Source organism: Ailuropoda melanoleuca, chromosome 9 (genome assembly GCF_002007445.2).
Source record: "Ailuropoda melanoleuca isolate Jingjing chromosome 9, ASM200744v2, whole genome shotgun sequence".
Lineage (NCBI taxonomy): Eukaryota > Metazoa > Chordata > Mammalia > Carnivora > Ursidae > Ailuropoda > Ailuropoda melanoleuca.
Window position 1 is genome coordinate 97,844,107 of NC_048226.1, and position 12,530 is coordinate 97,856,636.

The window sequence follows — 12,530 nt, forward strand, 5'->3', positions numbered from 1 at the left end:
CATCATTTAATTTTACGTATTAAGCAACTAAGCCTCAGGGAAGCATAGGTCCGAGGTCCTGCAATCCTTTCCTCTGCTTAGTAACTTTGCTATCTCACATTCCCCAGCCTGTTTCCTTGCTTCTAAATCGGGGCTGTTGTGAAAACCCAAAGAGGCAATGTATGTACAGCTGTTTTGTAAACTGTCGAGTACTACATAGCTGTGAAAACCGGTAATAGTAATCATGCAGAATATCAGAACCCCAACTGGACAGAAGAAGCAGGTCTTTTGTAACTTGTTTATAAATTGTTGTCTTATCTTGGTTAATTACCATAGTGACTGTCTTGACCACTCGATCCTAATGCGATTTTTCTGGATGGTTAAAGCATTCCAAAGAGCTTGGCCTAAGGAAATGTCTCTGTCTTTCTTATTTACCGAAAAGGGGGGAAAATGACATCATCTCTTTGGTTCTTAGCTCTTTTGTTTCCCTAGTCAGGAGCCTGTCTCATCCTGCCAGTCTCGATCCCTGTGTGATTTTATAGCTCTTTCTTCTTGGCTCTCTGTTGCCTTTGTTATGATTCTCCTTCTAGCTAGGTCTCTACTGTGACAATGAATGAGTGAGTTGAGGTTATTAGTCAGCTCATTTCAGGCAGAAATATCTCCACTATACTTGCCTGGGATAGCTATATAAGCCCTTTCTATACCATTAGAAAAGCAGAAAACCATTTCAAATTGAAGTGCAATTAGAGTCAATATACTTCAAGGCAAGTGTATTTACATGTAGGCTAATTAAAGAAATCTTAAAAGAATTCAACATTACAGATGGTACACAGAGGAAAAATGTATATTTGGGTATACCTTCCTTTCTCTCTTTTTCTCTCAATGCAAAATTGTACAATAAACACATCTTCATTTATAGAACTGTCTCAAGTTGTTATGGCAACTGGAATTTGGGGTCAAGCAGAGAATGAATTGTTACCATTGTTCCCTGAGCCTGGAGAAATAGAGTTTTAACATCTGATATGAGCTTTGAACATCATTGAAAGAGGGAAAATGTACTTTTAGTGTCCTGGATTCCATGTCTATAGACTTTCTTCTCTGACAAACTTTACTGCACTTTAAAACCTCAGCCTCTTCTCAATCAAGCTTGTTCCGCAAAAAAGATCCAACAGCAAGTGATTTGTACTTAATTTGCTTGCTCGCGTTGAAGTCATGTCTGCTATTTCAAGGGAACGCCCATTTACTTACCACGTATGTAGATAATCTTTAATGATCTTGGAGATATTTCAAATAGTTTCTACATCTATAAAAATGGGTCTGATAAAACATGACCCCTTAGAAAGACTAGAATAATTAAAGTACACAATGCAAGAGCAAATTTTTGGAGAGTAATCAACAAATTTAAAGATGCATTCCGTGTATAATTTTTAATCTTTTATGTATTCATTCTGAAAATATGGACAATGTATTTAATAGGTGTCAAGGCACACTAGAATACCAAAAAAAAATAATAATAGTAAGATTTAGTATTTGTTCTCAAGAGCTCAGGGTCCAGCTTAAAAAAATAGTCCATTATCAAAGTATGTGATAGCGTCCTCTGGCCATTCACAGAGAAGAGTGTCTCACTCTCTGCTAAAGAAGAGGTATTTGTTTCCTCTTTTGAATCTGCCTATGTTGTCTTGGTCTCAACTCTGGTTCTAGGTGGGCTGGGGCTGTGGCACACAGCTCCACGCTGGGTTGGCTCACTTCTCACAAAGAGCTTCCCTTTTCAAGCTTACAACGTGTTCTTCCAACTTTCTGCCCTGGAGTGTCTCTGATACCATAGCTTGGGAAGTAGGGTGAATCCTGCTCAGATATACATGCACAAACAACCAGAGCTCAGGGCAGTTAACACTCCCCAAACAAAGGGAGTCAGGAGCAGTTAGATACATTGTTGGACAAAGCACCTCCCTCCTGTTCTCTGGGATCTACTCTCAGATGGAAACTACACCTATCTATCTATCTATCTATCTATCTATCTATCTATATATATATATATATGTATATATATATATATATCTCAGGCTCTGCTTTCAGAGGGAATCGGAGTTAAGGCAATCGGTCCTAGGAGTCAACCCAGAAAGCCTATCTCCAAGGGAGATCCTGCAAATAGATCAATCACCAGTGAGATGACAGTCAAGAGCGTATTGTTTTAATAAGTAGGATAGTGATAACCTTGCTTGCACATTTTCACATCACAATTATGAAGACTCTCAATTGTGGCAGAATTAGGATGGGTTCCAGGTGGAAGGGAGAAGAGTTGGTTTTGTGGTCTCTGCATCCTTTGAACTATATACGGCAATGATAATCATTGGGCTTTGAGGTTGTCCAGCTTGGATGTGCTGTTTTGGAAGACTTGCAAAGAGGAAATGACAGGTTGAGGTCAAACAAGTGTCATCTTAGTACGCTCTGTAAAACCACATGGTTTATTAAGTACCGTTTAAAGATCATTTTCATATAAAAAGATTCTTATCTTCTGCAGTCACAGGAAGAAAATGTGGTTAAAATAGAACCTAACTTTCAATTAATAATGGTGGAATGAATTTTGAAAGCCTTAGCTAAACATCAGCCTGGGAATTACCTCTTGCAGAAGTGGGATCTGTCCTGCAAGATGGAGTACATACAGCAAACCAATTGCTGGCGTAGAACACTGTCTCCCTCACAGGTGGAATGGATGGATGGGTTCCCAAAGGGCCAAAATAACATTAGTCTGCCCCCTCTGCACTTTTCAGTGACCAGCTGAAGTCTGCTCTTCTATGCCATAATCTTAGGCTCTGTTGGTTTAGAAATTTTTGTTCTGGTGGATGAATTTCCATGAAAGGACACAAGGGTTCCACTACATTTGGGGCTACACTCTAGTATCAGGTCATTTGGGGTTCCTTGGACCTGTGAGACAACTGATAAAGTATTATCCTGAAGTGGGTAATTGAAAACAAGGGCAGAAGTGAGCTACACCGTGATGCCACAGAGGCGTCTGTCTGTAGCCGAGAGGTGTTCTTTGTTGACAAATGGTGCATGAGCAGTTGCTGCAATCATGACCAGCAAGAGCAAGGCAACCAAGATATTAGATCCATCGGGATGGCTCAGCCATCAGGCACATAACCTAGAGAAGCTGAAAGGTGAAAGAAATATAAAGTGGGTTATAGCAGCAAGATAATGAATTTAATTATAGCCTTCATCAGTGGAGATGGTAGCTTGTTTCATTAGCCTGCCTGTATTAAGTCTTTTTACAGATTTCCTGCTATCACCACCTGGACGACTCAGTGAAATAGTAGAGTAAAAGTAGGGCACACATGAGCAGAACGAGGGGTACCTCTTGTGTATCGCCCACATCCTCATCCGGGCCTCACAGTTGTTCCATCTATGACCAAAGCAAATGGCTCTGTACAGGCTTTGAACCACATTGCATGGGCCCTGTTCAGCCTGCAGCCCATGCTTCGAATCTCTGGCTCACCTCCTGGGTCTCCTCTGCCATCACAGCATTGGACATCAGTGCCAAAGTCTTGACATTCAAGCACCCATAGCCAAAACATATGGAGATGTGAATGGATCCAGAAGCAGTCCTTGTGGTTGGTCTCAGGAGACAGTAAAAGCCTCTCCCTGTCATTTGCTGGACAGAACATTTGGGGAGAAGCTCCATATGTTACTCAGAAGATGTTGCTCAAACCAAGTTTCTCAGATAATAGCAGTGACCATCTCATTATACATTAGTCAGTGGGCTCCTGCTCTCTGGGATTACTTCCTAAATAAACTACTTGCACAAAAGTCTTTGTCATAGGCTCTGCCTCATGAGAGGCAAAGATCAAAAGTGTCACAAAATGGTGATAATCAGTCTTGGAAAATGGAGAAAAAAATGTCCAAGGTCTTGAGCAAAAATGGGTGGACAAGGCAGTTGGGGCTTTATAAGCAAATATAGGAATAAAGGAGCTTATCTATTCACTGTTCAAAAAAATTAAGTCATCAGTAATGGAGAAATTCAAATCACACACTGTGCAGAGCCAAGTCCTCACATATGTTGAAGGGTGAATCACTACAGCTGTTTTTCAACGCAGGCATTAGATCAGTTTTTCATGCTCCCAGGACATTGACCCCATGATATGGCTCAGCAGATTTTAGATTGGTGTCACCAAATTGAAGTTGTGTAAGGGCCAGGTCGGTAATACAAGTAGTTGTTTCATCTAGGCGGAGATCCTAAAACACTGAAGGGCACGTGGCATTCTGACATGGGCAGCGGTTAGGCCACTGAAGCTGCTGGCTGCCCCGTGAGCAAGGAAGCAGATATTTCAGATCTGTAAAGTTCTTTCCTGATGGGGTTTTTAAGTTGCTCTAATTTGACGTGTAAATTCAGGTTTATTTACAGGTGGGTCTTTGATTTTCTCTTTTTAAAGAAGTAATTATGACAAAAAGAAAAAAAAAAGACAACCAACAACTTGCCCGTATGTAACATCTGGCCCTACATTTGTGTCTTCTTGCTTAGTGTTGCTGTCTTTGCGTTTTACGTATCCCACTATCACCTGCAGCTGAGTTCCCTGGGCTTCCACTTTTTGGGCTGTGCAGTCAGCAGCAAACATGGATTTAGGAGACCTGAAGCCAAGTCCCGGTGATCCCTGTATTTGTGTGAGTCTAAGACATTGAATGTCTCTGAGTCTCAGTTTACTCTTTTACATCATACTCCAACAATAACTTTTTTTTTACAGTTTTGTTGAAAACTAGACAAAATAATAAACCTTAAAGTCATTCACTTAACATAAAGGTAGAAATAAATAAGTGCCATTGCTTTAATAATTCTGTGGGTCTAGATAGAGGCTAAAATGGAAAGATACCTTTCAGTCCTGAGTTCAGATCCTAACTAGAAAGTAAACATATGTGAAAATACAAATATTAAAATAATGTAAAATTAAAGTAATATACACTATAAGCTTCACATTCATAGCATGGATTCAATAACTTACATAAAATTCGTGGCACAGATCTTTGTACAATAATGGTGGGTATTATTATTCATAATATTTCAAATAATTATCCCACGATTGATTAATTTGTCCACCAATTTTATTTAGTTCTTTCACAAACCTTTATTGAGGCCCGTCATGTGAATATGCATTCATCATGAATTTAGACAAATAAATGATCAGTTACCCTTCCTTCTGCCCTCTGCATGTCACACCTCTCTGGTCCCTAGTTCTGAGGAGAAATACTGCTTATAATGCTGTCCTAGGAGGCAGTGTTCTTGTAAGTGCAAAATGATGATAAAAATTTTCATATTATGTAAGTTTGCATTGGCTACCACAAGCACATCAGGAGAGGCAACTGAGATGCTCTGCATTGTCCATTTTCTACCTTGTAGTTATGGCCATATCCAGGAGGTTCGGGAAGGTAATATTTCACCTGAGGGTTGGGAATCAGGGGTTATTGGTGAGACGCTGCAGTAGCAAGGGCAAATAATTCAGTGATGCTTGCAGTCTTATTAAATTGCTATCGGTTTAGAAGAATAAGCTTAATTAGCAGAGTAAATTAACTGCAGAACCTTAACCTGTTGGCCTCGAGCATTTCATTAGCTTCAATATTAGTTAGAGTCCTCTTTACACACAGAGCTATAAATTGAGAGACACTAGCCAGGCTTTCACGAGATCCCACTTACTTTAAGTTTTTGTTTGTTTGTTTTGTTATTTATTCAACTCCCTTTAAACATGGGGGCAGTTCTAACAAATATATTCATGGAATAATTTAATTTGGTTCAAAGCAAGTATATGGTTCTGCATTACCAGGCTCTAAAATTAACACAATGTTGAGTAACATAATAGTTTAGTTGATGATAAAAGGCAATGCATAACATCTTCTTAGGAATTCTTCCAAATTTCAACTCCACTCATTTAGTAGAATAATAAGTTGGTATTTTTAAATATAAAAAAATAAAGTAGCATTTATTGTTTTTAGGTCTGTGAATATGGCATCGATGATCAAAATAAACATGATATGATTGTTTTCTCTTAAAGATCCTAGAAGACAGTTTCCCTCTTCCTACCTGAAACAATCTGGTTGTGTTTTCAATCATGCTTTTTTGGTCTGGAGTTCCCATCTCTTGTATTCATTTCATCAATTCATAGTAGCAGCCAACAAATCTTTTAGCCCCCACCAAATTCTAGGTATCGTGCTCAGTGCTAGAGAATCAAAAGGGAGTAAGGTTTTCTTGTCATAGAATAGCCTCGTTGATGAAACATATATTAAAAATTTTTGTATTAATATCTTCACTTCAAACATGGATACATGGATATGTAAATGAGAATGTTTGAGTGCCAAAACATTGCTTGGAGACAGGGTGAAGCTTTCACGAAAACTTTGGTGTTGTGTATTGGAGGAAATCATTGAGTTCATTATGTGAATGGAGGAGTTATGAGAGCTCAGACGAAAGGAACCACGTAAACCCACTGAGAACTTAAATACTCCCATCATTTGAAGACACTGGAGCTTTAGAAATTTCCATATGTTTTCCAGGGATCAGTGGTAGCTGAAACAGTGGAGACTATATGCTTTGCTGATGAGTTTGATTCTGAAAGCAATGGGAGCCACTGATAATACTAAGCATTGGAATTATATGATTAGATTTGCAGTTCAGCAATAGCGGTCTCCCATCAGTATGGGACATGGACTCCAGAACAATGAGAACTGAGGCAAGGAGAAGAGCTATGGGGTATCCCAAAGATCCAGAGAAACGGTGAGCATTCTGAGGTAAAACTGTTGTAACAGGGATGGATAAGAGACAGGGAAGAATTATATTAAATAGAAAAAAGTTAATAGGACCTACTGACTGGTTATAATTGGGATTAAATAGGAGAGGTCTAAGGCAACACCCCTATTTCTGGTACAATTAATCCAAACAGATAAGGAAGTAGCATGAGGTGGGGGCTGTAAAATGATTTGGGTTTGGAACATGCCCAAACAAAAGAGTGTTTGGCAACCAGCCTGTTGGGGGGGTGGGGGGGGAAGTCTAGGAAACGGTATAGAAATATCTAAGAAGAGTTTAGGATGCTGTTCTAGCAATGCAGCATCCCTGGTGAGTCATCCCCTCATGTGGGCAATGGAAGAGGCGGGCATGATGAGCTTTCTGTGGAACGAGGGTACTTCCTGGGAAGCCAAGAAAGGTCGGTCAAGGTAGAGGATGTACTGAGAGTAGCCACAGTGGGAAACATAGGAGAAGAATTAGAACCCCTGTACTGCCTCCCAAATCTTTTCTATGAGGTCCCTCTCTTTAGCATCTAAAAATAATTACATGCCAATGAAATTGACACTATTTTAAATTTTAACCTTGAATTACAGTTGTTTATTGCATGTCTTATCTGCTTTATCAGTTTGTAATACACGAGGCAGGGATAAGGACAAGACCCATGACAATTTTCCCTTCTGTTTTTTCAGTGTTTCACACATTTTTTTTTTCTAACAAGTGTCACTGCTCACTGAATATATGGCGTCACAATTAAGCAGATTATTAGCATATGATACAAAGGAAATAAATCCCCAAGAAGGAGAAGATGGGTAAAGTGGAACCTGGAGATGGCAAATGTCTTTTAAGATTAATGGTGTAGGGGATGAGGCAATACTGTAGCATTGAAATCTGTTGAGAGAGTAGAACTTAAGTGTTCTCACCAAAATAAAACAAGACAATCCATAAGTATGTGAGGTGATGGATATGTTAATTCAATTAACTCACAGGGAAAATCCTTTCATGGTATATCAAGTCATCATATACATCTTAAATATCTTACTATTTTATGTACATCTATGTATATATACATACACGTATAGCTGGAGAACAGTGAACGCGCCCCCCAAAAAAAGCAAGAACAAAGGAGAGTATCGCTGGGACAGTAACTTCAACAGAGCCGCGAGTGGATTCCCACAAGCAGGGCAGAATGGAGGGTATTTGGGGGACTGGTGCCTGATACCCTGTGAGTGCAGTGGTGCTTAGGGGAGTAGAAGGCCTCTAAGTCATGGCCCCACCCCCGGGAAGTTGCATACCTAAGAACAAGGAAACAAGTGAGAGTAGAAAAGAAAACCTGTGTTATCGAGGATTCTTTCATAAGGCATAGTCTGTATGTACCAGAACATCAGGAGGGAAAGACGGAAAAAAACTTGACAGTATCCTGTGAGTAATTGTGCGCATGTGCGTGTGTGTTTATGAGAGATGATATGACGTCAAACTGGATTATGCAAAGAGCTTTTGCATCCACTATAATTTTTGATCTGTACATCTGAAATCTTCCTCATTTGAGGGACAAATGCAATGATGTCCAGAGAGGAAATCACTTGTCCAAAGTCACACATCTAATAAATTGATGATGCAGGATATAAATTCTAGATACTGAGACCCTAATCCAGCTCTCCGAAGAATGGTTTCTGCCACAAAGTCTTAGTAACCAGCACACTGGCTCTGAAGCATCTGTAACCTGCTCCAAGCCTCTTTGCATGGCTGTCTTCTAATAATTAGCAGGGGAGCGTGTTCCTGAAAAGACGTGGTGAATCCAGGGAGTTGGCTTGCTGGCTGACTGCAGCCTCTCCGGAACTTGAGCTCCGTGCAAGAAGCAGGCTGTTGTAGTTGAGACTGCACCCTTCCTGAAGGCGTAGCTTAGCTCAGAGCAGCACTGAGGGCTACGAAGAATCTGTTTTGAAAAGACCTCCTGTATGTCACACCTGTCTGCTCCATAGCTGGCCTTCTTGTTGGGAAAGCAATTTTGCAGAAACCTATTACTTTCTTGATTGTCAGTCTAGGTGCTGTCAAGACCTAGCAATATATCCACGTCCTAAATATTTCCCCATTGTCCTCAAGACCATCGAAGTTTAAAGCAAGAGAGCACTTTACAGTCAGCACTTCTAATTCTCTTAATTTACTGATGGAGAAACGGAGGTCAAGACCTATTTTCTGAACTACGCAAATCACACACGTTGTTAATGAAGAAACCCTAGTGGTATTTGTAAAATAGTTGTGTTAAAACAACTTCAGAAATTCCCTTCTGAATATAACATTTCCTCTTAAGATAAGGAAGACTGAAAGATGACCATGAACACAATCTTAATTCAATTTAAGACATTTTATTGAATATATAGCCTGTGTCAAACATTTTTTCTCACAACTGGAGATTCATAAATGAAATGCCATGACCTCTGATGAAAGCCCCACCAAACTCTAGCACTGGCACAAAGAGGTGGAGTTAGACAAACACGATTTTTGCATAACTCCATAAGCCTACATGATTTGACAAATCAAAACACATTAATATTGAAACTTATACTTGGTTAATACATATTTTTTGATAAAAATAGATAATACCTACGACAACGAAAATTTTCTATCCCACTGTGGTGCAACACATCTGGGCATCAAAACATAAATGTACTTGAAGACAGTGAGATCTATCTTCCCAGTACTATGTTTCAATCTGGCTTTTTAAAAAATTTGAACCATTTACACAACAATCATCTGATGAGCATTTTTGTGAGTCAACAATTGGTGTAAGCAAATGATGCCATTTAATATAAAATTTTTTAATGGATGAACACCCAATCTCTATTCGAGTACAGAAAAAGGAAGAATAAGCTCTTTATTCATATTTTATTATGCCTCCTGGGTTGTATGTTTCTAAGGACCCCAAAACATGTAATTAAAGGTAAATGTTGGTTGAATGATTTCCTGTTTTAGGAAAAGTAGCAATACCTGCACTTCTTAAGAAAAACAAAACAAAGCAAAACAAGGCACTGTCTGTTGAAAGGTATAAGTGATGATCTTTGTATTCAGCATAAGAAAAGTAGTTTTGGAACTTTTAGTCAGGTTCAGAAGGACATTTTGTCAATAGGAATAGAAGTTCTGATTTATTTTTCTACTAATTTCTTCAGAGTTCTTTCTCAAGTACAATAAAAGATAAATATTTGTATTGGTCTAGGAATTTTTAACTTTCCAAACCTCTTTGTAATGCATTTCATGGTTAAATAGCTTCTGACATATGGTAATTAAAGCTGAGTTTCCTAAGCAGACACATGTAAGCTTTTATTTTCTACTTTCTTCTTTTGGAAATGTAAGTACACATTAATGTATTATAAGCTGAGTATGAAAAATCTCACCGATATTACCTTCTTCCCATCCATTTTTTGTTATTTCCTCATCTGACTAGCTTTCTAAGGTGTGGACTTGAGGAGACGTTTTTGTGTTATTGATGACGGCTTAGAGGTAATGCTTTATGGTGTTCCCTGTTTTTCTTCCTCTTTATCTGAGTCTGTGTAGCTTAATTAAAATTTCCTTAGGGGAATTTTTATTTGTTTTGTATATGCAGACTCCAAATGTTTCTTTTTTCTCTCATATTCACATTTAATCCATTTCTGAAACAAAACAACATGGCCTATTCAGCATTTTTTAGAATATTTAAAGAAATAGAAACATGTCCTGTTTTTCTCAACCTGAGAACTATTTGAGACTAACCCTAAACCAAATAAGAATTTTTATCAATTTCTATTTATTCTCTACTATTCCTAAATAAATAAGATTTTGTTCTCCTTAAGATCAAGATTCCTGGATAAATGTAAGCCTTTATACTAATTTGGTATCATCATTGAGAATTTTGTTTGAACATAAAAGCAGTACTTTTTGTTCTTTCTTGGCTATTTTTTTTTCCATTGCAAGCATGTTATTTCAGCTACACAAAGGGTCAATTAGAATTCCATTTTGAAATTGTTAATTACAATCAGATAGCATTTTACTTGTAAGTGGTGAGAGGAATACGCTCTCTAAATGTGGAAAAAATTAGCTCATAGACTAGTTGAATATTTATATTAATTTGCAAGCAGGTACCTTTCTCTCTCAGGCAGGCCCTGCGAACTATTACATTCAGTCATGGACTGAATATTCTTCCAGCAAACTATGTGAATCTTTGCAGACGGCAAATGCTCTGATAGACAGCATGGGACTCAAGGATGTATGGCATGCAGGTTGTAATCTAAACTGTATCTCCACTTACATGCAGTTTGTTTAATGACTTGTAGGAAATCAATAATTAAAAGCTGATTAAATTCAATGGAATCCAGCAAGTTTCAGATATATACAGATATAGACAGATATAAAATTATGGATGTATAATTAATATGTGTTCTTTATAATTTATTCATATATTATACATATATAATTTCAATATGTTAATCATAAAACTCATAAAAGAATTTGTATTTAAGAAATCAGAATGCTAACATACATTATTTCGTTTAATCCTTTTAGTCCTCTAGAAGAGTTAAGCATTCCTCCTCTCTTATAAAACTCAGGAAACTGATCAAAGAATTGAAGAGATGCCTTGAGGGTCACACAATTAGTAAATCACGGATCTAAATTCCAAATTCCAGATCCCCACGTTCCAAAGGCAGAGTTCTGTCCGTGCTACATTTCTGATTCGGACCACAAAATCAGTGTGCACAGACTCCATGGCGTCCACAACACAGAATATAAGCTTCTGAAAACTATGCTGGACATTCCTGTAGTTGAGTTTCTCTGATGGCCTGAAGGAGTGAACAAAGCTTCCAGAGCTGACTGACTTGGAAAAGTGAAGACATGTGAACATCAGGAATGCCAGCTTTTATATATGGCCACTACTAGGGCACACATGTTCAGTGGGAATGAATCACAAAGCATTCAGTTGAACAGAAAGGGAAAAATAAAAGTTCACTGAGGTATTTATTTCTTTTGAGTTCTTACTTTGTTTTACTCCCACCATGACATGTAATTCTTTTTCTGTATTTATTATGGGCTTCCGATATGGCCAAATTGATTTCATTTGTTTCCTTTGTCATCCTAACAATTTCCTGCTCTTTGTGTGTAAGTCTTTTCTTCACTCCCCTTTTCCTCTTCTTAAAAACTTCTTGATGTATTTTCATCAATCCAAAAGACTGGAGAGAAAAACCATGTGATTCTGAAATGAGAAAGGAATCGGCCACCAACCATGGCTGTAGCTTTTGCCTTTGCTGTGTGAAAACCGACCAGGGCATCGGTCTGCATCGAAATGATTGCCTTAGAGTTGGTTTGGCAGGATTCTACTATTCCACATGAACTAAAATCATAAATACAGTGTCCCTCATGGAATCACATATTTTGTTTAAAAGATGATGATACTGCATAGTTCTAGAGATATGATGACACCAGACCTAAATATGAGAATTTGTGACACAAATATAATTAACAGGAAATTCATTAATAATAGAGTGATTGTCATTCAGGATGCTATTTCTAGTCCAGACATGCTTTTACCAACCTCCTTCCAAGCAACATACAAAATATTCTCTTCTACAAAGAAGGGGAAATAACTGCCATATAGAGACATGTCTGGGAATTCCCACTCAGTGCCTTTTTTATGCCAAGCAACAGAGATTTAGAGGAAGAACATCACCCTAAGAGAAGAGAGATCCCAGATATATAAGACTAAACCAAGTTGCACTTAGGAAAAATGGTTCGATACCTTTATTGTAGGTTTTCTCTGTCCTAT

General features: G+C 38.2%; 1 long non-coding RNA gene across 1 annotated transcript; it reads left to right on the top strand.

Moving 5' to 3' along the window:
• The first annotated feature begins 1,002 nt into the window (after nucleotides 1–1,002).
• Nucleotides 1,003–10,197, top strand: LOC109490634. The gene is made up of 3 exons (XR_002143990.1): nucleotides 1,003–1,230; nucleotides 4,496–4,635; nucleotides 10,182–10,197. It is a non-coding gene; the product is annotated as an uncharacterized LOC109490634 (long non-coding RNA).
• The last annotated feature ends 2,333 nt before the right edge of the window (nucleotides 10,198–12,530 follow it).